Source organism: Oncorhynchus masou, chromosome 6, assembly GCF_036934945.1.
Source record: "Oncorhynchus masou masou isolate Uvic2021 chromosome 6, UVic_Omas_1.1, whole genome shotgun sequence".
Taxonomy (NCBI): domain Eukaryota; kingdom Metazoa; phylum Chordata; class Actinopteri; order Salmoniformes; family Salmonidae; genus Oncorhynchus; species Oncorhynchus masou.
In genome coordinates this window covers 20,988,123-21,013,834 of record NC_088217.1, presented here as the reverse complement: position 1 = coordinate 21,013,834, position 25,712 = coordinate 20,988,123, and the positions used below count along the sequence as shown (strand labels likewise).

At 44.6% G+C, this 25,712-nt stretch overlaps 1 pseudogene; it reads right to left on the bottom strand.

Moving 5' to 3' along the window:
- The window catches only part of LOC135541022 (voltage-dependent calcium channel subunit alpha-2/delta-3-like), an 85,478-nt pseudogene that overhangs the window by 28,459 nt on the left and 31,307 nt on the right, over window positions 1-25,712 (bottom strand).

The window sequence follows — 25,712 nt, the reverse complement described above, 5'->3', positions numbered from 1 at the left end:
TAGTCTGTGGCTTTACAGTACATTTATAGTGAAGCTCCGGTTTAGAGCAAATCCCCAGTGTTTCCTGTTTGGCTGAGAGTGGGGCTATGCTCAGCAGAATGAGAAGTGACTTGACTAAACACATGAGCTGTCACGTTGGCATGAAGGATTGGGAGACAGATGCAGGAATGTATAATCGTTTTTTTTATTAAGCCCAAATTACGGCGTGCAGTGTAAAGGCACGGGGACGAAGACCAAACAAATCCGTAACAAAACACAGGGTTGAAACCCAAAACAAAAGAGTGAGGAGTACCTTGAATAAATAGCACACGCGCACAATGATTATCACACGGGACGAGACCCGTACTCATCTGCGCAATCCACAAGGGCACAAAAGCCAAAACACACAGCACAGGTATTCACAGGCACCAACGGACAATGTAACAATAATGGACAGTCCAATGGAAACCAAAGGGCACACTTATACAAGTACTAATCAGTGGGAATAGGGGACAGGTGTGCGCAATGAAAGTTCCGGAGGCATCGTGACATGAGCTCACTGAAACTAGGTCTGCTATTCCCTCACAGGCTCATGGACACAGCTGTGACTGTGTGTACTGGGTGTGATTGTGTGGCTATTTGTGTGTGGGAGTGAGTGTGAGTTTGCCTAAAAGAGAGGGAGTGTGTGTGAGTGTGCGTGTACTGTGTATATGTATGTGGCTGTTCGTGTGCAGGATAGAATGTGTATTACAAAAAAGAGTGTGTCCATGTACAGTACAGAACATGTGTCGGAGAGAGGTAGTGAACTGTGTAGGGTACTAAGGTACTGGATTACTAAGGTACTAGGATACTAGGCTACAAAGGTGCTAGGGTATTAGGGTACTAAGGTACTAAGGTAGTCTCTGTATGGTACTAGGGTACTAAGGTACTAGAGTACCAGGGTACAAAGGTAATAGGGTATTAGGGTACTAAGGTACTAGGGTACTAAGGTAGTCTCTGTATGGTACTAGGGTACCAGGGTACAAAGGTACCAAGGTGCTAGGGTACTAAGATAGTACCCTAGCACCGAGCACCTTGGTACCTTTGTACCCTAGTACTTTAGAACTCCAGTACCATACAGAGGCTAAGGTACTAGGGTACTAAGGTAGTCTCTGTATGGTACTAGGGGACTAGCCCACACTGGGACTAAGGTACTAAGGTGGGAGAATGTTTCCTTGTTGACTCAACAAAATGATTAATGGACTGGGTTTCATAGACCAACCATCGACCACCCTCTACCCTCCCAGAGCAGCAGCCCACACTGGGAATAGAAGGGTTCAGAACAGACACACTGGGAATAGAAGGGTTCAGTACAGACACCATGTGAATAGAAGGGTGCAGTACAGACACCATGTGAATAGAAGGGTGCAGTACAGACACACTGGGAATAGAAGGGTGCAGTACAGACACACTGGGAATAGAAGGGTTTAGCATAGACCAACTGGGAATAGAAGGGTTCAGTACAGACACCCTGTGAATAGAAGGGTGCAGTACAGACACACTGGGAATAGAAGGGTTTAGCATAGACCAACTGGGAATAGAAGGGTTCATGTCAGACACACTAGGAATAGAAGGGTTCAGTACAGACACCATGTGAATAGAAGGGTACAGTACAGACACACTGGGAATAGAAGTCAGGTGAATAGAAGGGTGCAGTACAGACACACTGTGAATAGAAGGGTGCAGTACAGACACACTGGGAATAGAAGGGTTTAGCATAGACCAACTGGGAATAGAAGAGTTCATACAGTCAGACAGTACACTAGGAATAGAAGGGTTCAGTACAGACACCATGTGAATAGAAGGGTTCAGTACAGACACACTGGGAATAGAAGGGTTCAGTACAGACACCCTGTGAATACCCTGTGAAAGGGTGCAGTACAGACACACTGGAAATAGAAGGGTTTAGCATAGAACAACTGGGAATAGAAGGGTTCATGTCAGACACACTAGGAATAGAAGGGGGTTCAGTACAGACACCCTGTGAATAGAAGGGTGCAGTACAGACACACTGGGAATAGAAGGGTGCAGTACAGACACACTGGGAATAGAAGGGTTTAGCATAGACCAACTGGGAATAGAAGGGTTCAGAACAGACACACTGGGAATAGAAGGGTTCAGTACAGACACCATGTGAATAGAAGGGTGCAGTACAGACACACTGTGAATAGAAGAATAGAAGGGTTCAGTACAGACACACTGGGAATAGAAGGGTGCAGTACAGACACACTGGGAATAGAAGGGTTTAGCATGCAGACCAACTGGGAATAGAAGGGTTCAGAACAGACACACTGGGAATAGAAGGGTTCAGTACAGACACCATGTGAATAGAAGGGTGCAGTACAGACACACTGGGAATAGAAGGGTTCAGTACAGACACACTGGGAATAGAAGGGTTTAGCATAGACCAACTGGGAATAGAAGGGTTCATGTCAGACACACTAGGAATAGAAGGGTTCAGTACAGACACCCTGTGAATAGAAGGGTGCAGTACAGACACACTGGGAATAGAAGGGTGCAGTAGAGACACAGGGACTAGAAGGGTTTAGCATAGACCAACTGGGAATAGAAGGGTTCATGTCAGACACACTAGGAATAGAAGGGTTCAGTACAGACACCATGTGACTAGAAGGGTGCAGTACAGACACACTGGGAATAGAAAGGTTCAGTACAGACACCCTGTGAATAGAAGGGTGCAGTACAGACACACTGGGAATAGAAGGGTTTAGCATAGACCAACTGGGAATAGAAGGGTTCAGAACAGACACACTGGGAATAGAAGGGTTCAGAACAGACACACTGGGAATAGAAGGGTGCAGTACAGACACCCTGTGAATAGAAGGGTGCAGTACAGACACACTGGGAATAGAAGGGTGCAGTACAGACACACTGGGAATAGAAGGGTTTAGCATAGACCAACTGGGAATAGAAGGGTTCAGAACAGACACACTGGGAATAGAAGGGTTCAGTACAGACACCATGTGAATAGAAGGGTGCAGTACAGACACACTGGGAATAGAAGGGTTCAGTACAGACACCCTGTGAATAGAGGGGTGCAGTACAGACACACTGGGAATAGAATGGTTTAGCATAGACCAACTGGGAATAGAAGGGTTCATGTCAGACACACTAGGAATAGAAGGGTGCAGTACAGACACACATGGACTAGAAGGGTTCAGAACAGACACACTGGGAATAGAAGGGTTCAGTACAGACACCATGTGAATAGAAGGGTGCAGTACAGACACACTGGGAATAGAAGGGTGCAGTACAGACACACTGGGAATAGAAGGGTTTAGCATAGACCAACTGGGAATAGAAGGGTTCATGTCAGACACACTAGGAATAGAAGGGTTCAGTACAGACACCCTGTGAATAGAAGGGTGCAGTACAGACACACAGGGACTAGAAGGGTTCAGAACAGACACACTGGGAATAGAAGGGTTCAGTACAGACACCCTGTGAATAGAAGGGTGTAGTACAGACACACTGGGAATAGAAGGGTTTAATACAGACACACTGGGAATAGAGGAGCTTAATACAGACACACTTGGAATAGAAGGGTTCAGTACAGACACACAGGGAATAGAAGGGTTCAGGACAGACACACAGGGAATAGAAGGGTTCAGTACAGACACACAGGGAATAGAAGGGTTCAGTACAGACACACTGGGAATATTCTGCAGCAGTCAGCAGAAGCTAGAAACAAGATCTTTCAGGGAAATGACCTTGTGATATCCTTCTGCCCCCTGTCCGCCGTCCCCCGTCCTCCTGTTCCCCTCTCCTTCTTTCTCTGTCTCTCTCCGCTCCAATGTCAGTTTTATTACAGGCTTTAGGAGATAAAAGGCAATGATCCACAGAATGATCAATGGTGTGTCTCTGTGGCTGAGATACAGCAGAATACACTCTAGAGGACAATCCCCCTACCAACCCAACCCTCACCTCTGTCACCACTGTGTGTGTGTGCGTGCGTGCGGTGTGATCTAGTTCTTGCACGAGTGCGCTTCTGTGTGTTTGTTTGTGTACATGAGTTTATGTGTGTGTGTGCATGTACTTACACAATACACATTCAATCTCTAAATTACAAGGAAATTAGTTTCAAGCAGTTCTCGTCAGAGAGACTGATTTTTATCAGAGAGAGAAAGAGAGCGAGAGAGAGAGAGCGAGAGAGAGAGAGAGAGAGAGAGAGACAGAGAGGGAGAGAGAGAGAGAGAGAGAGGGAGAGAGAGAGAGAGAGAGAGAGAGAGAGAGATAGAGAGGAGAGAGAAGAGAAAGAAAGAGATAGATGTAGATAAACTTGAATTTTTTTCGGAAGGACATACAGGATAGTAACCTAAGCAGTAACACCTTCAATCCAAATCTAAATTTCTGACCTAAAACCTTGATTTTGGACAAAATTACCTGAATGGACTATTACTACCAAGGACTCCCAAGAAAAAACTTCGAACAAACCAAAACCTGCAGAAAAAAACACAGCGGAACCTGGAAATACCGTCCATCACAACACTGAGTGAGTAATACTCACTCTGAAGCTACTTCACAAGCCACAAAGTAAAAATACAATAATCTCCAGGTAATTGTGTTATATAAAGCTAAGTAAATAAGTATACTAAGCTACCGAGTTGTTAGGACAGAACAGACCTGGTGGCACCTTCAATTAGCACTGAAGTGTGAAGTCAGATGTGTGAAAACATTTGAGCCCAACAATGGCATGAGATCCCCTGGCCTGGCACAGTGCTATATTAACACACACCATCCCCTGGCCTGGCACAGTGCTATATTAACACACACCATCCCCTGGCCTGGCACAGTGCTATATTAACACACACCATCCCCTGGCCTGGCACAGTGCTATATTAACACACACCATCCCCTGGCCTGGCACAGTGCTATATTAACACACACCATCCCCTGGCCTGGCACAGTGCTATAACAGCACACTACCCCTATGGCAAGAGAGAGAGTATTGGCCCAGGGTGGAAACTCAGAATACAAGACATCGAGGAAATTTAAACAACCTCTGTCAAATGTGTACAAGTCAAATGTGACAGTAATGGTGCAGGGCATCCTCATGCAAGTCCCAGAAGGACTTTACGAGATCAAATAGAGACCACAGCAGGAAAAGCTCACTCTCTGTGACGACTCCCCCATCCTGAGTGAGTCTGATCACACCTCTTCAAACTGTCCTGCAGATGAGGATAGTCACCCCCCCCCAGTGCTGAACACACCCAGGTCCCACAACTGACTGCTGCTCCAGGGATAAATTCTTAGAACTGGAGAGAGACATGGTAGAGCTCAGAGAGCTAGTCCACACAATCCAGACAGAACAAACCCATAAAACAGACCAGCACAACAACACCCCGAACAAGACCCAGAGGGCAGAAGATGGAGATGGACAGCTGTCTGAGAGAGCTGGCTGCTCTACGGACTGAGATGAGAGAACTTAAAGAGGCACACATGGCACTGAAGGACGAGGTCAGAAAGCTGAGGTGTGACAGAGAGCAGGACACTCCCCAAGACAAGCCAGCAGAACAGCCCAACTCAGACCCAGACTACAACCTCAACACCACAATGGGACAGACAACACAGAACCTACCAACCCAACAGACCCCATACCCTCCTAATTGCCCCCCTGTCAGCTCCCCCGATAACCCTCCTGACATCCCCCACACATCCACTGAGGACACACAAAAGCCAGAGATTCTGCTCCTCATTGACTCAAATGGCAAATACATTCAAGAGGATAAACTTTTTCCCAAACACAAAGTGGCTCAACTCTGAGATCAACCATTTCCAGTCCCAGGGACATGTACTAGTCTGTGGCAACCTAAATGCCAGAACCCGACAAGAACCCAACCCCCTCAGCACACAGGGGGACAAACACCTACCTGGAGGTGACAACATTCCCTTCCCCATATGCCTCCCGAGACACAACTATGACAACATAACCAACAAAAACAGGTCACAACTCCTGCAGCTCTGTCAGATGCTGGGTACGTACATAGTCAATAGTATGCTTCGAGGGGACTCCTATGGTAGGTACAACTATAACTCATCACTTGGCAGTAGTACTGTAGTTTACTTTATCACTGACCTCAACCCAGAGTCTCTTAGAGCATTCACAGTCAGTCCACTGACACCCCTATCAGATCACAGCAAAATCACACTCTACTTGAACAGAGCTATGCTCAATCATGAGGCATCAAACCCAAAGGAACTGAAAAATATTAAGAAGTGCTTTAGATGGAAGGAAAATTGTGTGGAAATCTACCAAAAAACAATTAGGCAACAACAAATTCAATCCCTTCTAGACAAAAGGTTTCACTGTAATAGTGAAGGTGTACATTTGGCAGTGTCATGACGTTGCCCTCTTTGGGTACAGCAAGCCCATCCCCCTCTCCCTGTCTCCTACACCCAGGCTGCTGTGGTCAGAGAGAGGTTGTAAATTCCTGGAGGAGATTATCTCCTCATGGCCACAGTATAGAGACAGAGTGAATTTTCATAGAGAACAAAGGAATTTCTTCCACCTCACAGGCCTGGAGTACCGAACATCATTTATGTTCTGGAGAAGATATAAAAGTTCGGTGAAGAATCCAGCTATGAACTGGTCCATTTGGTACAATTTGGTGAAACTCATGGAAGACAATACGGCCACATTACCATAACACTGTTTATATAATAGTCTCAGATATGAGGTTTACATCTAATTGTTGTATAAGATGAATGAGTGAAGATGATACTGTTTGTAAAATTGTCTAATGTGATTTTGGACTGTTTAATGAAGGAAACTCCAATTCCCTTTTGAGTTTAACTAAATCAGAGGACCGCCCATGAGCCCAGATCGGACCTGGCGTCATGAGACAGCCTTTTTCTGCTCTCCCGAATAAAACCCCCACTTTGAGAATTTCTCAACAGACCATGTTTCCCTCAATTACGAGAAGACAAAGGTTGCAGACCAGCTTACCTCGATAACGAGAGGGCCAAGGTTTGAGACCAGACTGCTGAATCTTTTAACCATCCCACGTGGTTAAACTCTTAGACTATCGATACCGACAGAATAAGAACAAGTCTTTGATATTAATTACTAGTCTGCAGCTAGGAATACGGTATCATTGAAAGTGAAGACCGCAACTGTCGAAACATCTATCCATAACGACATGAATGAATGTCACTCTGAACTATCCATTCTAACCACGACAGAGAGGGCAAACTCTCCAACAGAAACAAACTTTTCAACAGAGACCCCGACGACACACTGAGCATAAATATATACAGTATGTTGATTGCAATTGTTCACAAATGAGTGAGCGTTCATGTGCAAAGTATTAGCATTTCAATTGTTATAATTATCAACTGTGTGTTGTCTTATCTCAGTCGACCCCCACTTCCCTTTTGTACACCAAGCCGCGATGCCAGTTTATCCCATTAGGGAAACTCTGTTATCATTTCCTTGTAACTATCTACTGTTTGTTTATGCATTTCTGTGAATTATTTAGTTAGTAAATAAATTATTTAAGACAATTGATGTATGGATGAGTCATAGTGAAGACGGGGTTCGTGCAGATAACCTATAATTTACAACGTTTGGAATAAGACTAACGTGAGGTAAAATAAATAATTCATTAATTCAGAAGACTATTGATCAGATATAAAAATATCTGAAAAGTTATATTAGGAAAATTATAACTTTGTAATCTGAATATTTTCCTTGATGCCCCCGACTTCCTAGTTAATTACAGTTACATGATTAATCAGTCGAATCGCGTAATAATAATTACAGACAATCTTTGATAAAAACTACAAGTCTTCATTTAATGATAGTAAAGACACGACAGCAGTAGAAAACCTAAACAGTATATTTGACCTCTCAGCTTCCCTATCAAATCTAAAAATGTCAAACAAACAACCGAAGAAAAGTCGGTCCCTCTCCTTGTTCGGGTGGTGTTCGGTGGTCGATGTCACCGGCCTTCTAGCCATTGCCGATCCACTTTTCATTTTCCATTTGTTTTGTCTTTGTTTTACACACCTGGTTTCATCCTCCAATTACATGTTCATTATTTAACCCTCTGTTCCCCCATTGTTTTTGTGAGTGATTGTTTGTATGTTTACGGTCTGTTATTGTGGGCTAGTTTATTGTGTTGTATATATTTGTATTCTTGAGTAAAGTACGTTCATTACTCATATCTGCTGTCCTGCACCTGACTCCTCCTTACCAGCTACACACAGACCGATTACAAAGAATGCAAAAACCTAAGAAATTGAGAAACTTATCCAACCAAAAACATAGAGACCCAGAAAACCTGAGCCTACGCTTTCACTATGGCGAAGCACTAAAACAAAACAGAAATACTGTACACTACGGAAAAAATAAGTTGTAGCACATCAGAAATCAGCTCAATGTAATTGAAGAGTCCATAGAATCTAACCACTTCTGAGAAAATTGGAAAACTCTAAACAAACAACAGCATGAAGAGTTATCTATTCAAAACAGAGATGTATGGATAAACCACTTATCCAATCTTTTTGGCTCTATAACAAAGAACAAACAGCAAAAATATATACACGATCAGATACAAATCGTAGAATCAACTATTAAAGACTACCAGAACCCATTGGATTCTCCAATTACATTGAATGAATTACAGGACAAAATACAAACCCTCCAACCCAAAAAGGTCTGTGGGGTTGATGGTATCCTAAATTTAAGGACAAAATATACAGACCAATTGGTTATACTTAATACCTCTTAGAGATCGGGCTACTTTTTTCAACATTCTGTTAAAAATCGCACAACATTTCAACGTCCTGCTACTCATGCCAGGAATATAGTATATGCATATGATTAGAATGTGCATAGAAAACACTCTGAAGTTTCTAGAACTGGTTCAATGGTGTCTGTGACTATAACAGAACGAGTTCCGTGGTCAAAATCGCAAGGAAACCTGATCACAAAATCGACGGAGAAAAAAATCAATCCGCCAGTCTATGTATTGTCTATTGGAAGGAAAAATACTTAAGGATGGGATTACAGTTCCTACAGCTTCCACACGATGTCGCCAGTGTTGTGATTTCGATTCAACTAAATCCTTGGTCATCTGAGTAATAGCCACATCCGGTTTTCAGGTCCACAGCTGTGAAAAATGGAACCGAAAAAGTTGGCTACGGTTTCCAAACTTGTGCCTATTGAATACAGATCGCTCCGTGATCAATTTGATTGTTTATTAACATTTATTAATACCTAAAGTTGGATTACAGAAGTAGTTTGAAGTGTTTTTTCAAAGTTTATAGGCAACTTTTTAATTGTAAAAAATAACGTTGCGTTTAAAAACGGTGTTTTTCCTGGATCTGACGGTCTTCATAAATGGACATTTTGGGTATACAAGGACCGATTTAATCGCATTTGCATTTATTGTTGGCAAGGTGGGATGCTAGTGTGTCGGGTGGGCCAGAGAGGTTAAACTCTTTAACATAATCCTCAGCTCTGAAAACATACATTGTAAAATCCATGTACATAAACAAGTGTGTGGTTAAAATTGGCAAAAAACACACATTTCTTTCCACAGTGCCAGGGGGTGACACAGGGATGCAGCTTCAGCCTCACACTCTTCAACATATAACCTGTAACGCTCGTCGAATTGGGTATACCAAGGCGCAGCGTGATTTGGGTTCATCATATTTTATTAGAATGTGAACCAGCAACAAAAACAATAAAGACAAACAAACAAACGTACAGCCTTGTAGGGCTCAAAAGCAACAATACAAAAACAAGATCCAAGAAACAACAAATGGAAAAAGGCTGCCTAAGTATGATCTCCATTCAGAGACAACGATAAACAGCTGCCTCTGATTGGGAACCATACCCGGCCAACAAAGAAATAGAAAACATAGAATACACATAGAAATAATAAAATAACACCCCCCAGTCACACCCTGACCTACTCCACCATAGAAAATAAAGGCTTTCTATGGTCAGGACATGACAATACCAACAAATTGGCAAGGGCACTAGAACAGTCTGCAGCACCCTACTACAATCTGAAGTCTTATGTCTACTGTTTGCTGATGATCTGGTGCTTCTGTCCCCAACCAAGGACGGCCTGCAGCAGCAGCTGGATCTTCTGCACAGATTCTGTCAGACTTGGGCCCTGACTGTAAATCTCAGTAAGACAAAAAAATTGTGTTCCAAAAAAGGGCCAGTTGCCAGGACACCGAATACAAATTTAATCTAGACACCGTTGCCCTAGAGCACACAAAAATGTATACATAACTCGGGCTAAACATCAGCACCACAGGTAACTTCCACAAAGCTGTGAATAGTCTGAGAGACAAGGCAAGAAGGGCCTTCCATGCCACCAAAAGGAACATAAAATTTGACATACCAATTAGGATCTGGCAAAAAATACTTGAATCAGTTATTGAACCCATTAACCGTTATGGTTGTGAGGTTTGGGGTCCGCTCACCAACCAAGAATTCACAAAATGGTACAAAAAACAAATTGAGACTCTGCATGCAGAATTTTGCAAAAATATCCTCTGTGTACCAAGTAAAACACCAAATAATGCATGCAGAGCAGAATTAGGCCGATACCCGCTCATTATCAAAACCCAGAAAAGAGCTGATAAATTCTACAACCACTTAAAAGGAAGCGATTCCCAAACCCTCCATAACAAAGCCATCACCTACAGAGAAATTAACCTGGAGAAGAGCCCCTAAGCAAGCTGGTCCTGGGGCTCTGTTCACAAACACAAACAGACTCCAAAGAGCCCCAGAGCAGCAACACAATAAGACCCAACCAAATCATGAGAAAACAAAAAGATAATTACTTGACACATTGGAAAGAATTTACAAAAGAACAGAGCAAACTAGAATGCTATTTGGCCCTAAACAGAGAGTACACAGTGGCAGAATACCTGACCACTGTGACTGACCCAAAATTAAGGAAATATTTGACTATGTACAGACTCAGTGAGCATAGCCTTGCTATTGAGAAAGGCCGCCAAAGACTTTCAAGAGAAGACAGGCTATGTACATACTGCCCACAAAATGAGGTGGAAACTGAGTGCACTTCCTAACCTCCTGCCAAATGTATGACCATCTTAGAGACACATATTTCCCTCAGATTACACAGACCCACAAAGAATTTGAAAACTCCCATATAAACTCCCGTATATATTGGGTAAAATACTACAGTGTGCAATCACAACAGCAAGATTTGTGACCTGTTGCCACAAGAAAAGGGCAACCAGTGAAGAACAAACACCATTGTAAATACAACATATATTTATTTTCCCTTTTGTACTTTAACTATTTGCACATCATTACAACACTGTATATATACATAATAGGACATTTGTAATGTCTTTATTTGGAACTTTTGGAAGTGTAGTGTTTACTGTTAATTTTTATTGTTTATTTCACTTTTGTTGATTATCTACAGTGGGGCAAAAAAGTATTTTGTCAGCCACCAATTGTGCAAGTTCTCCCACTTAAAATATGAGAGAGGCCTGTAATTTTATTCATAGGTACACTTCAATATGTCAGACAAAATGAGAAAAAAAATCCAGAAAATCACATTGTAGGATTTTTAATGAATGTATTTGCAAATTATGGTGGAAAATAAGTTTTTTGTTAATAACAAAAGTTTATCTCAATACTTTGTTATATACCCTTTGTTGGCAATGACAGAGGTCAAACGTTTTCTATAAGTCTTCACAAGGTTTTCACACACTGTTGCTGGTATTTTGGCCCATTCCTCCATGCAGATCTCCTCTAGAGTAGTGATGTTTTGGGGCTGTTGCTGGGCAACACGGACTTTCAACTCCCTCCAAAGATTTTCTATGGGGTTGAGATCTGGAGACTGGCTAGGCCACTCCAGGACCTTGAAATGCTTCTTACGAAGCTATTCCTTCATTGCCCGGGTGGTGTGTTTGGGATCATTGTCATGCTGAAAGACCCAGCCACATTTCATCTTCGATGCCCTTGCTGATGGAAGGAGGTTTACACTCAAAATCTCACGATACATGGCCCCATTCATTCTTTTCTTTACATGGATCAGTCGTCCTGGTCCCTTTACAGAAAAACAGCCCCAAAGCATGATGTTTCCACCCCCATGCTTCACAGTAGGTATGGTGTTCTTTGGATGCAACTCAGCATTCTTTGTCCTCCAAACACGACAAGTTGAGTTTTTACCAAAAAGTTATATTTTGGTTTCATCTGACCATATGACATTCTCCCAATCTTCTTCTGGATCATCCAAATGCTCTCTAGCAAACTTCAGACGGGCCTGGACATGTACTGGCTTAAGCAGGGGGACACATCTGGCACTGCAGGATTTGAGTCCCTGGCGGTGTAGTGTGTTACTGATGGTAGGCTTTGTTACTTTGGTCCCAGCTCTCTGCAGGTCATTCACTAGGTCCCCCCGTGTGGTTCTGGGATTTTTGCTCACCGTTCTTGTGATCATTTTGACTCCACGGGGTGAGATCTTGCGTGGAGCCCCAGATCGAGGGAGATTATCAGTGGTCTTGTATGTCTTCCATTTCCTAATAATTTCTTCAAACCAAGCTGCTTACCTATTGCAGATTCAGTCTTCCCAGCCTGGTGCAGGTCTACAATTTTGTTTCTGGTGTCCTTTGACAGCTCTTTGGTCTTGGCCATAGTGGAGTTTGGAGTGTGACTGTTTGAGGTTGTGGACAGGTGTCTTTTATACTGATAACAAGTTCAAATAGGTGCCATTAATACAGGTCACAAGTGGAGGACAGAGGAGCCTCTTAAAAGAAGAAGTTACAGGTCTGTGAGAGCCAGAAATCTTGCTTGTTTGTAGGTGACCAAATACTTATTTTCCACCATAATTTGCAAATAAATTCATTAGAAATCCTACAATGTGTTTTTCTGGATTTTTTTCCTCATTTTGTCTGTCATAGTTGAAGTGTACCTATGATGAAAATTACAGGCCTCTCTTACCATTTTAAGTGGGAGAACTTGCACAATTGGTAGCTGACTAAATACTTTTTTGCCCCACTGTATTTCACTCGCCGTGGCAATATGCTTCCCATGCCAATAAAGCCTTTACATTGAAATTTAACTGAGAGAGAGAAAGGCTTTACCTTGTGTGCCTGGGAGAGCTGCAGGAGACAGAAAAATTACATATGAGGATTGACAGACAGTCGCTCACTCACTCGGTCAGACAGACAGACACTCAGTCAGACAGACAGTCAGTAAGTCAGATAGACAGACAGACAGACAGACAGACAGACAGACAGACAGACAGACAGACAGACAGACACTCAACAGACAGTCAGCCAGACAGACAGCATATCATCATTCTGCACACAGAAGAGCAGAACAAGTCAAACTCGAAAATCCAGTCAAATGAATGAAGCTCAAAATGAGGAATCCATTGTGTAGCTTGAAGAGGACTGATCAGAGTGGACACACACCCGGACACACACACACGGACACACACTCAAACGCACAAGCACATACACATGCGCACACATACAGTACATTATGTACACACATGTACAGTCATGTCCTTTTCTACTCACTATGATACTCCCAGTGCTGTCCATGTAGGCCTCTGTCCAGACCGTGTCATGTTCATGATCGATGACTTTAGGACGACTCATAACATGAAGATACCTCATCACATTTTCCTGTACATCAGCCAGTGTGGAGATCTGACTGAAATACCCTGTGGCAATACACACAAGCACGCACGCACACACAGACACACACACACACGCACGCATGTGCACACGCACACACAATGTATCACACTAGGGGTATTTCCCAGTAAGTGTGTGTTGCTGTGAGTGTCAGAATAAAGTTAGAGTTGCTGGGCTGTGTAATCCCACAGTGATCACTTTTCCTGACTGTGACTTTCCCAGTCCAGAGCATTCACCTCTCATCTGGAGCATGGGCACACGGTAGCCATCAGCGGCAGGTGGCCAGGGGGAAAGTCTCTGACAGAAAGAGGGATTAGGCAGGTATGGCCCCTGAGCCCTGTGTCTCCACTAACACTCCATTTTGCACACATCAGCACAGCCAATCTACCCAACACACACTCACGCCCACATATTATATCCTTCCTGTTTGGCCCTGTCCGGGGGTGTCCTCGGATGGAGCCACAGTGTCTCCTGACCCCTACTGTCTCAGCCTCCAGTATTTATGCTGCAGTAGTTTATCTGTCGGGGGGCTAGGGTCAGTTTGTTATATCTGGAGTACTTCTCCTGTCCTATCTGGTGTCCTGTGTGAATTTAAGTATGCTCTCTCTAATTCTCTCTTTCTCTCTTTCTTTCTCTCTCTCGGAGGACCTGAGCCCTAGGACCATGCCTCAGGACTACCTGACATGATGACTCCTTGCTGTCCCCAGTCCACCTGGCTGTGCTGCTGCTTCAGTTTCAACTGTTCTGCCTGTGATTATTATTATTTGACCATGCTGGTAATTTATGAACATTTGAACATCTTGGCTATGTTCTGTTACAATCTCCACCCGGCACAGCCAGAAGAGGACTGGCCACCCCACATAGACTGGTTCCTCTCTAGGTTTCTTCCTAGGTTTTTGCCTTTCTAGGGATTTTTCCTAGCCACCGTGCTTCTACACCTGCATTGCTTGCTGTTTGGGGTTTTAGGCTGGGTTTCTGTACAGCACTTTGAGATATCAGCTGATGTACGAAGGGCTATATAAATAAATTTGATTTGATTTGACATTCACACACAGCCAATCTACCCAACACACACTCACACATTCACACACAGCCAATCTACCAACCACGCCCACACATTCACACACAGACAATCTACCCAACACACACTCATACCCACACATTCAACATACCATCACAGTAATAGTATACATGTACTGTGTAGTATATTTGGTACATAGTGTATGTGGTTATTATACAATTTTTAAGAAAAGACAAACCTTTATTTGCACAGGCCATCCATTTCATGTTATCAGCAAAGGCAGACTCTCGGCCAATCAGGTAAGGGAATATGCGCACCTATTTGAAGAAGAAAGGGACATCAGCCATTTACTGTGTGGTGATTTAAATAGAGAATACATAAACATTTGCAGTGATGGAATCACATGGTGCTCCATTTTCCTGAGAGGAGATGAGATGAGAGGAGGATGAAAGTATAGTCTACTACCGAAGAGAGGAGAGGAGTGGAGATGACAGGAGGGTGGAGAGATGTATAGTCTACTACTGAAGAGAGGAGAGGAGTGGAGATGAGATGAGAGGGGGTTGGATAGATGTATAGACTACTACCAAAGAGGAGAGGAGTGGATATGAGAGGAGAGGATGGATGTTTAGTCTACTTCCTCTGTCGTGGCCAAAAGTTTTGAGAATGACACGAATATAAATGTTCACAAAGTCTGCTGCCTCAGTTTGTATGATGGCAATTTGCATATACTCCAGAATGTTATGAAGAGTGATCAGATGAATCGCAATTACTTGCAAAGTCCCTCTTTTCCATGCAAATGAACTGAATCGCAAAAACATTTCCACTGCATTTCAGCCTTGCCACAAAAGGACCAGCTGACATCATGTCAGTGATTCTCTCATTAACCTCTTGAACCTCTGGGGGCAGTATTTAATTTTTGGATGAAAAACGTTCCTGTTTTAAACAAGATATTTTGTCACGAAAAGATGCTCGACTATGCATATAATTGACAGCTTTGGAAAGAAAACACTCTGACGTTTCCAAAACTGCAAAGATATTGTCTGTGGGTGCCCCAGAACTAATGCTAGAGGCGAAACCAAGATGAAATTTCATACAGGAAGTGAGCCAGATTTTGGAGGCGCTGTGTTCCAATGTCTCCTTATATGGCTGTGAATGCGCAAGGAATGAGCCTACACTTTCTGTCGTTTCCCCAAGGTGTTTGCAGCATTGTGACGTATTTGTAGGCATATCATTGGAAAATTGACCATAAGAGACTACATTTACCAGGTGTCCGCTCGGTGTAATCTTCAGGTGCGTAATCTCCAGGTGCATGCACGTTTCCATTTGATTCAGAAGAGAAAGTCAACTGCCCCGAATTATTTATCATCGAAAGATATGTAAAAAACACCTTGAGGATTGATTCTAAACAACGTTTGTCACGTTTCTGTCGATATTATGGAGTTAATTTGGAAAAAAGTTTGCTTTGTAATGACTGAATTTTCGGGGTTTTTCTTAGCCAAACGTGATGAACAAAACGGAGCGATTTCTCCTACACAAATAATCTTTTTGGAAAAACTAAACATTTGCTATCTCACTGAGAGTCTCCTCATTGAAAACATCCAAAGTTCTTCAAAGGTAAATTATTTTATTTGAATGCTTTTCTTGTTTTTGTGAAAATGTTGCCTGCTGAATGCTAGGCTTAATGCTATGCTAGCTATCAATACTCTTACACAAATGCTTGTGTAGTTTGTTTTTTCATGAATAGTTAACGTTGCGTTATGGTAATGAGCTTGAGGCTATAATTACGCTCCCGGATACGGGATTGCTCGTTGCAACAGGTTAACACAGGTGTGAGTGTTGACGAGGACAAGGCTGGAGATCACTCAGTCATGCTGATTGAGTTCGAATAACAGACTGGAAGCTTCAAAAGGAGGGTGGTGCTTGGAATCATTGTTCTTCCTCTGTCAACCATGGTTGCCTGCAAGGAAACATGTGCCGTCATCATTGCTTTGCACAAAAAGGGCTTCACAGGCAAGGAAATTGCTGCCATTAAGATTGCACCTAAATCAACCACCTAAATCAACCATCAAGAACTTCAAGGAAAGCGGTTCAATTGTTGTGAAGAAGGCTTCAGGGTGCCCAAGGAAGTCCACCAATCGCCAGGACCGTCTCCTAAAGTTGATTCAGCTATGGGATTGGGGCACCACCAGTACAGAGCTTGCTCATGAATGGCAGCAGGCAGGTGTGAGTGCATCTGCACGCACAGTGAGGTGAAGACTTTTGGAGGATGGCCTGGTGTCAAGAAGGGCAGCAAAGAAGCCACTTCTCCCCAGGAAAAACATCAGGGACAAATTGATATTCTGCAAAAGGTGCAGGGATTGGACTGCTGAGGACTGGGGTAAAGTCATTTTCTCTGATAAATCCCCTTTCCGATTGTTTGGGGCATCCGGAATAAAGCTTGCCCGGAGAAGACAAGGTGAGCGCTACCATCAGTCCTATGTCATGCCAACAGTAAAGCATCCTGAGACCATTCATGTGTGGGGTTGTTTCTCAGCCAAGTGAGTGGGCTCACTCACAATTTTGCCTAAGAACACAGCCATGAATAAAGAATGGTACCAACACATCATCCGAGAGCAACTTCTCCCAACCATCCAGGAACAGTTTGGTGATGAACAATGCCTTTTCCAGCATGATGGAGCACCTTGCCATAAGGCAAAAGTGATAACTAAAACATTGATATTTTGGGTCCATGGCTAGGAAACTCCCCAGACCTTAATCCCTTTGAGAACTTGTGGTCAATCCTCAAGAAGCTGGTGGACAAACAAAAACCCACACATTCTGATAAACTCCAAGCATTGATTATGCAAGAATGGGCTGCCATCAGTCAGGATGTGGCCCAGAAGTTAATTGACAGCATGCCAGGGCGGATGGCAGAGGTCTTAAAAAACAAGGGTCAACACTGCAAATATTGACTCTTTGCATTAACTTCATGTAATTGTCAATAAAAGCATTTGACACTTATGAAATGCTTGTAATTATACTTCAGTATTCCATAGTAACATCTGACAAAAATATCTATAGACACTGAAGCAGCAAATTAATATTTGTGTCATTCTCAAAACCTTTGGCCACGACTGTATAGTCTACTACTGAAGAGAGGAGAGGAGATTAGAGGAGAGGAGGGTGGATGTATAATCTACTACCGAAGAGAGGAGAGGAGAGGAGGGTGGATGTATAATCTACTACCGCAGAGAGGAGAGGAGAGGATAGGAGGGTGGATGTATAATCTACTACCGAAGAGAGGAGAGGAGATGAGAGGAGAGGAGGGTGGATGTATAATCTACTACCGAAGAGAGGAGAGGAGACGAGAGGAGGGTGGATGTATAATCTACTACCGAAGAGAGGAGAGGAGAGGAGTGGAGAGGAGGGTGGATGTATAATCTACTACCGAAGAGAGGAGAGGAGATTAGATGAGGGTGGATGTATAATCTACTACCGAAGAGAGGAGAGGAGAGGAGGGTGGATGTATAATCTACTACCGAAGAGAGGAGATGAGAGGAGAGGAGGGTGGATGTATAATCTACTACCGAAGAGAGGAGATGAGAGGAGAGGAGGGTGGATGTATAATCTACTACCGAACGGAAATTAGAGGAGTGGAGAGGAGGGGGTTATGTATCGTCTACCACCAAAGAGAGGAGAGGTGGAGATGAGAAAAAAGGAAAGTAGAGGAGAGGAGAGGAAAGTAGAAGAGAGAAGGGGGGATGTATAGTCTACCACTGAAGAGAGGAGAGGGTGGATGTATGGACTACTACAGTACTGTTTGTGCCTCACAATGAAAGACCCAGCACTCAGTATAGCTCTCTGTCTTTCTTCTTTTCCTTGCTTTTCCTTTCCTTTCCCTTCCCTTCATCTCTGCTCTCCTCTCTCCTCTCCTGCATCCTCTTCTCATTTTCATTATGTTTCCTTCCTCTTGCTCTCTTTCTTGCTCATCCATATGATCTGCATGTCTGCGCTTAATTAGATCTGTGTGTATAAACCAAGGTTGACAGCACAGAGAAACAAGAGACAGTTAGAATTTTCTCTGTGGCATCCGCCAGCCACGTCTCAGAGTAAACGGCTGCCAAATACTGCCCCTCCGGGTATGTGGGGGATGGAGGTTACACTGCCAGATACTGCTCCTTTGTGCCGAGTCTGCCGACACACACATGGTTGATGGGACTGGACAAAAGGGCCCCAAGGTGTTGTTTTTATTGCACTGTGAATAGTACAGCAGCCCATTTAATTTCAATTGCATTTGTTTAACGTTTTCACCAAGTCGTTTGTCACAGTGTGGCCTCCTGCCAGAATGACCCTCCAATAGAGAGCCAGCCTGGGGCGACAGAGGCAGAGACTGAGAGGCAGAAGCAGGGAGAAGTGTATGTTGGTGCTATGAGGAGGAGAGGGACTCTAGTCCGTATGTAGTCAGTCTGGGGCAGAGGCAGAGGAAAGGCTGAGGATAGATACATGAGGAGAGAGGAGATCTACCATATGGAGAGATGGCCTCGGGCAGTATAGATTAGCAATGCGCATGCCCCACCTTGGATCTGTCTTTTTCAGCCATCTACTTCCTGTGTCTGAATAGTGCCAAATCCACCTATCACTGAAATCTCATTGGATTGATTGCTTTCATTTTACTAACGCAACTGTTTCAAACTCTTGCTTGTGCCTGTCCTTTTTTCGACCGCGGAAATCAAATCAAATCAAACTGTATTTGTCACATGCGCCGAATACAACAAGTGTAGACCTTACAGTGAAATGTTTACTTACAAGCCCTTTAACTAACAGTAGAGTTCAAGAAGAGTTAAGAAAATATTTACCAGAAAAACTAAAGTAAAAAATAATAAAAAGTAACACAATAAAATAACAATAACGAGGCTATATACAGTGGGTACCGGTACCGAGTCAATGTGGTGACTATATACAGGGGGTACCGGTACCGAGTCAGTGTGTGGGGGTACAGGTTAGTTGAGGTAATTTGTACATGTAGGTAGGGGTAAAGTGACTATGCATTGATAACAAACAGTGAGTAGCAACAGTGTACAAAACAAATGGGGTGGGGTGGGGGGGTGGGGGGACAATGTAATTGTTCAGCAGTCTTATGGCTTGGGGGTAGAAGCTGTTATAGAGCCTTTTGGTCCTAGACTTGGCGCTCCGGTACCGCTTGCCGTGCTGTAGCAGAGAAAACAGTCTATGACTTGGATGACTGGAGTCTCTGACAATGTAATGGACTTTCCTATGACAACGCCTTATATAGGTCCTGGATGGCAGGAAGCTTGGCCCCAGTGATGTACTGGGCTCATTTATGTCTGGAAGTAGCTAGCAAGCTAGCCAACATTAGCGAGCTAGCTTGGGTGCTGGACTGGACTGCAGACCCTTGCTGGAGACTCCGGACCTTGGATCATCACTGGAGGCTCCGGGCCATGGATCATCACTGGAGGCGTCGGGCCATGGATCATCACTGGAGGCTCCGGGCCATGGATCATCACTGGAGGCGTCGGGCCATGGATCATCACTGGAGGCTTCGGGCCATGGATCATCACTGGAGGCTCCGGGCCATGGATCATCACTGGAGGCGTCGGGCCATGGATCATCACTACAGGCTCCGGGCCATGGATCATCACTGGAGGCTCCGGGCCATGGATCATCACTGGAGGCTCCGGGCCATGGATCATCACTGGAGGCGTCCGGGCCATGGATCATCACTGGAGGCTCCGGGCCATGGATCATCACTGGAGGCTCCGGGCCATGGATCATCACTGGAGGCGTCGGGCCATGGATCATCACTGGAGGCTCCGGGCCATGGATCATCACTGGAGGCGTCGGGCCATGGATCATCACTGGAGGCTCCGGGCCATGGATCATCACTGGAGGCTCGGGCCATGGATCATCACTGGATCATCACTACAGGCTCCGGGCCATGGATCATCACTGGAGGCTCCGGGCCATGGATCATCACTGGAGGCTCCGGGCCATGGATCATCACTGGAGGCGTCGGGCCATGGATCATCACTGGAAGCTCCAGGCCATGGATCATCACTGGAGGCTCCGGGCCATGGATCATCACTACAGGCTCCGGGCCATGGATCATCACTGGAGGCTCCGGGCCATGGATCATCACTGGAGGCGTCGGGCCATGGATCATCACTACAGGCTCCGGGCCATGGACCATCACTGGAGGATTCGGACCGTGGAGGCGCACTGGAGGTCTGGAGCATAGAGCTGGCACAACCCGTCCTGGCTGGATGCTCACTTTAGCCCGGCAAGTGCGGGGCTCTGGCACAGGACGCACTGGGCAGTGAAGGCGCACTGAAGACACAGTTTGTATGGTCGGCGCAGGATATACTGGGCCGTGGTGGCGTACTGGAGGTCTGGATTTTTTTTTGTGGCTGCCTCTTGTGCTTCCTTCGCGGTCGTGAACCCCGGTGTCGTCGTTGTTCCTCCCTCGCTGCCTCCGTCTGCTCCCATGGAAGGCGATCCCTTCCGGCCTGGATCTCCTCCCACATCCAGGATCCCTTACCATCCAAGGGCACCTCCCATGTCCAGGATGTCTGCTCCTCCTGGCCACGCTGCTTGGTCCTTTGGTGGTGGGATCTTCTGTCACGTTCGTTGAAAGATGGATATACCCAAAGCGCAGTGTGGAAAGTGTTCATGATTTTTAATACTGAACTCCGACAAAACAACAAAATACAAACCGAACATAAAGTTCTGCAGGGCTAGACAGCAACTATGCAAAAACAACATCCCACCCTCTAAGGAGGGAAAAAAGGCTGCCTATGTATAATCCCCAATCAGAGACAACGATAAACAGCTGCCTCTGATTGGGAACCATACTAGGCCAACAAAGAAATAGAAACATAGATTTGGCCACCCAAGTCACACCCTGACCTAACCAAATAGAGAATAAAAAAGGCTCTCTAAGGTCAGGGCGTGACAACATTAAATCCACTTTAAATTCAGGCAGTACCACAACAAATTGTGGAAAAAGTCAAAGGGTGTGAATACTTTCTGAAGGCACTGTACAAACCTCATTTGTTCATCAGAAAGCGTGAATAACTCACCACAGGTTAATGACAAGGGTGTGCTTGAAAGGATGCACATAACTCTGCAATGTTGGGTTGTTGACACACCCTGATCTGTTTCACCTGTTCTTGTGATTATCTCCACCCCTCCAGGTGTCGCTTGTTTTCCCCAGTGTATTTATCGCTGTGTTTCTGTGCCAGTTCGTCTTCTATGTTTAGTCAAGTCAACCAGCGTGTTTTTCCCCGTACTCTTTTTGCTATTCTCTTTTTCTAGTCCTCCTGGTTTTGACCCTTGCCTGTTTCTGGACTCTGTACCCGCCTGCATGACCATTCTGCCTGCATGACTCTAGTATGGTATTGACCTTTTTGCCTGTCCACAACCATTCTCTTCCCTACCCCTTTGGATTAGTAAACATTGTAAGACTCCAGCCATCTGGGTCTCGCCTTGTGCCTTGATAGTTGTATTGGAGAAAGTCTCTATCTAAAATCATTTTCCACAGACAGTCTGTGCCTGTATTTAGTTTTCATGCTAGTGAGGGCTGAGAATCCACTCTCACATAGGTACGTGGTTGCAAAGGGCATCAGTGTCTTAACAGCATGATTTGCCAAGGCAAGATACTCTAAGCACAGCCCAATCCAAAACTTGGCAGTTGCTTCTGATTAAATTCAATTTTCACAGAACTGCTCGTTGCAATTTTGAGGCTCTCTTGTTCAGATATTGTTAAGTGGACAGGGCATAAAAGGGATAACGAATCCAGTTGTTTGTGTCATCCGTTTCAAGAAAGTTCCTGCGTAATTGCGCACCCAACTCACTCAGGTACTTCGCTGTATCACATTTGACATTGTCTGTAAGCTTGAGTTCATTTGCACACAAAACATACAATGATGGAAAGACCTGTGTGTTGTCCTTGTTAACGCAGACAGAGAAGAGCTCCCATTTCTTAATCATAGCCTCTATGTCCCGCACACTGAATATAGTTGCGGCGAGTCCCTGTAATCCTAGATTCAGATCATTTTGGTGAGGAAAAACATCACCCAGATAGGCCAGTTGTATGAGAAACTCATCATCATGCAAGCGGTCAGACAAGTGAAAATTATGGTCAGTAAAGACAACTTTAAGCTTGTCTCTCAATTTAAAAAAAAACATGTCAATACTTTGTCCCTTGATAACCAGCGCACTTCTTTCTGTATGTTGTAAATGCGTTACGTGGTCGCTGCCCATATCATTGCATAGCGCAAAAAATACACAATAGTTCAGGGTCCTTGCTTTAACAAAGTTAACAATTTTCACTGTGGTGTCCAAAATGTCTTTCAAGCTGTCAGGCATTCCCTTGGCAGCAAGAGCCTCACGGTGGATGCTGCAGTGTACCCAAGTGGTGTTGGGAACAACTTCTTGCACACGTGTTACCACTCCGCTATGTCTCCCTGTCATGGCTTTTGCACCATCAGTACAGATACCAACATGAGCAGCAGCTATGTTTGGCTACATATGGACCGTTAGTGGAATTCCCTCGAGAGTAACGGTTAATGTGATTGGATGTTAATTATTTTACTAGGCTACTTGTAATGCACTCTATGCGTAGTGGGTGCGGAGTCAGGCGCAGGAAGCAGAGGGTAAAGAACAATGTTTTATTCCGACGCAGGGAAAATGGTTACGCCAAACACCAGGCGAAAGAACAAGGCCGGCCCAAAACCAGGACCCAAACAGTAAAACAAAGGAAATCGCACAACCACAAGCATGAACAGAGGAAAAATAAGCCCCCACAAAGAGCAGGTGGGCATTACCGGCTTAAATAGCTCAACTAAAACCTAAACAAGAAACAGGTGTAACCAATAAGACAAAACCAACAGAAAAGGGAAAAGGGATCGGTGGCAGCTAGTAGGCCGGTGACGACGACCGCCGAGTGCCGCCCGAACAGGAAGAGGAGCCACCTTCGGTGGGAGTCGTAACACTACCTGTATTTGACATTGTTATGGGGAGGGGAATGGATGGGGTATATACAGTGCCTTGCGAAAGTATTCGCCCCCCTTGAACTTTGCGACCTTTTGCCACATTTCAGGCTTCAAACATAAAGATATAAAACTGTATTTTTTTGTGAAGAATCAACAACAAGTGGGACACAATCATGAAGTGGAACGACATTTATTGGATATTTCAAACTTTTTTAACAAATCAAAAACTGAAAAATTGGGCGTGAAAAAAAAACGTTTAACAATTTTGATTGTAGTAGAGGCAGGGAGAAGGCTGTGGATACGGAAGGAGGGAGGGGCTCTAGAGCACAGATAACCAGCCTGGGGCAGCATAAGCAGAGAAGACAGGAGAAGAGAGGCTCTAGAGTACATCCAGTCCTCTTCCTCTAGCAAAGCACATGCAGGAGCAGAGTTCACTGTCTGCATGAGTGGCTGATTGAGCCAGACCAATCTGTTAAGGTGGATGGAGGTCGGACAGACAGATGCCACTGAACACCTGATGAGATTCCTCTCCTCACTTTCCTCTAAAGCACATATGTCAGAGTCAAGGCCCGCGGGCCACATCCGGCCCGCGAGAAGGTTTTTTACGGCCCCTGGGATGATCTTGATTTATTATTAGAACCGGCCCGCAGACCGCAGCAAGCCGGCAGCCCGCAGATCTTTTACACGCACCAATACTACATTTCCCACAATGCAACGGTGACGCACCGAGCAGTAGGCTGCTTCATTTCAATATTTATTGGCACAGCAGTCGTCAGCATCACAGTAAAATTAACTTTCAGATACCCATCAAAAATGGCAAAACGGAAGGTGGACACTGAGAACCGGGGTTTCAAACAAGGTGGGAGTCGGAGTATATGTTCACGGAGGTAGCTGGAAAACCTGTGTGTCTTCTGTGTGGAGAAAGTGTGGCGGTACTGAAAGAGTATAATCTGAGACGACATTATGAAACGAAACACGCGGACAAAAACAAGAATATGGACATGGAACAAAGGCTACAAAAGGCAGAGGAATTAAAACGAGGCCTCAAATCTCGACAGGCTCTGTTCAAAAAAGCCAAATCACAAGGCCAGGCTGCTGTCAAGGCCAGTTTTATTTTGGCAGAAGAGATCGCTAAATCAGCCCGGCCATTTACGGAGGGGGATTTCATCAAAAACTGCATGATTAAAGTTTGTGACGAAGTTTGCCCAGAAAAAAGGCAACTCTTTTTAAATGTGAGTCTGAGCAGAAACACCATTGCCGAGAGAGTAGACCAGTTGTCCATCAATCTAAAAGAGCAGCTTGTGAAAAAGGAAAAGATTTCATTGCATATTCCTTGGCTGTGGATGAGAGCACCGACATTTCTGACATTGCCCAGTTGTCAATTTTCATCCGCGGAGTGGACTCCAGCCTAAGCGTGACAGAGGAGTTTTTGGCTTTACGTCCTATGCATGGCACAACTACGGGGCATGATTTGTATGAAGAAGGTGTCAAGATGTGTAAATGAGATGGAGCTGCCTTGGGAAAAACTCGTGGGTTTGACAACCGACGGAGCACCTGCGATGTGTGGACACAGGAGCGGACTGGTGGCGAAGATACGGGAAAAGATGCAAGAGGAAAACGCGACAGGTGAGCTGACAGCTTATCATTGTATCATACACCAGGAAGCGTTGTGCGGTAAAGCCTTGAAAATGGAGCATGTAATGAGCATCATCACGCGCACAGTTAACTTTATCAGAGCCAAAGGTTTGAATCACCGCCAGTTCAAGGCATTTCTGACGGAGTTAGAAACGGAGCATGGTGATTTGCCTTATCACACAGAGGTCTGATGGCTAAGCCAGGGAAAGGTGCTTCAAAGATGTTTCGAGCTTCGTGAGGAGATTTGTCTGTTCTTGGACAGCAAAGGGAAAGACACAACACAACTCCGAGACGAAATGTTTCTGTGTGAAATGGCTTTTCTGTGTGACATTACGAGTCATCTGAATGCAATGAACTTGCAGCTGCAGGGTCGGGATCATGTC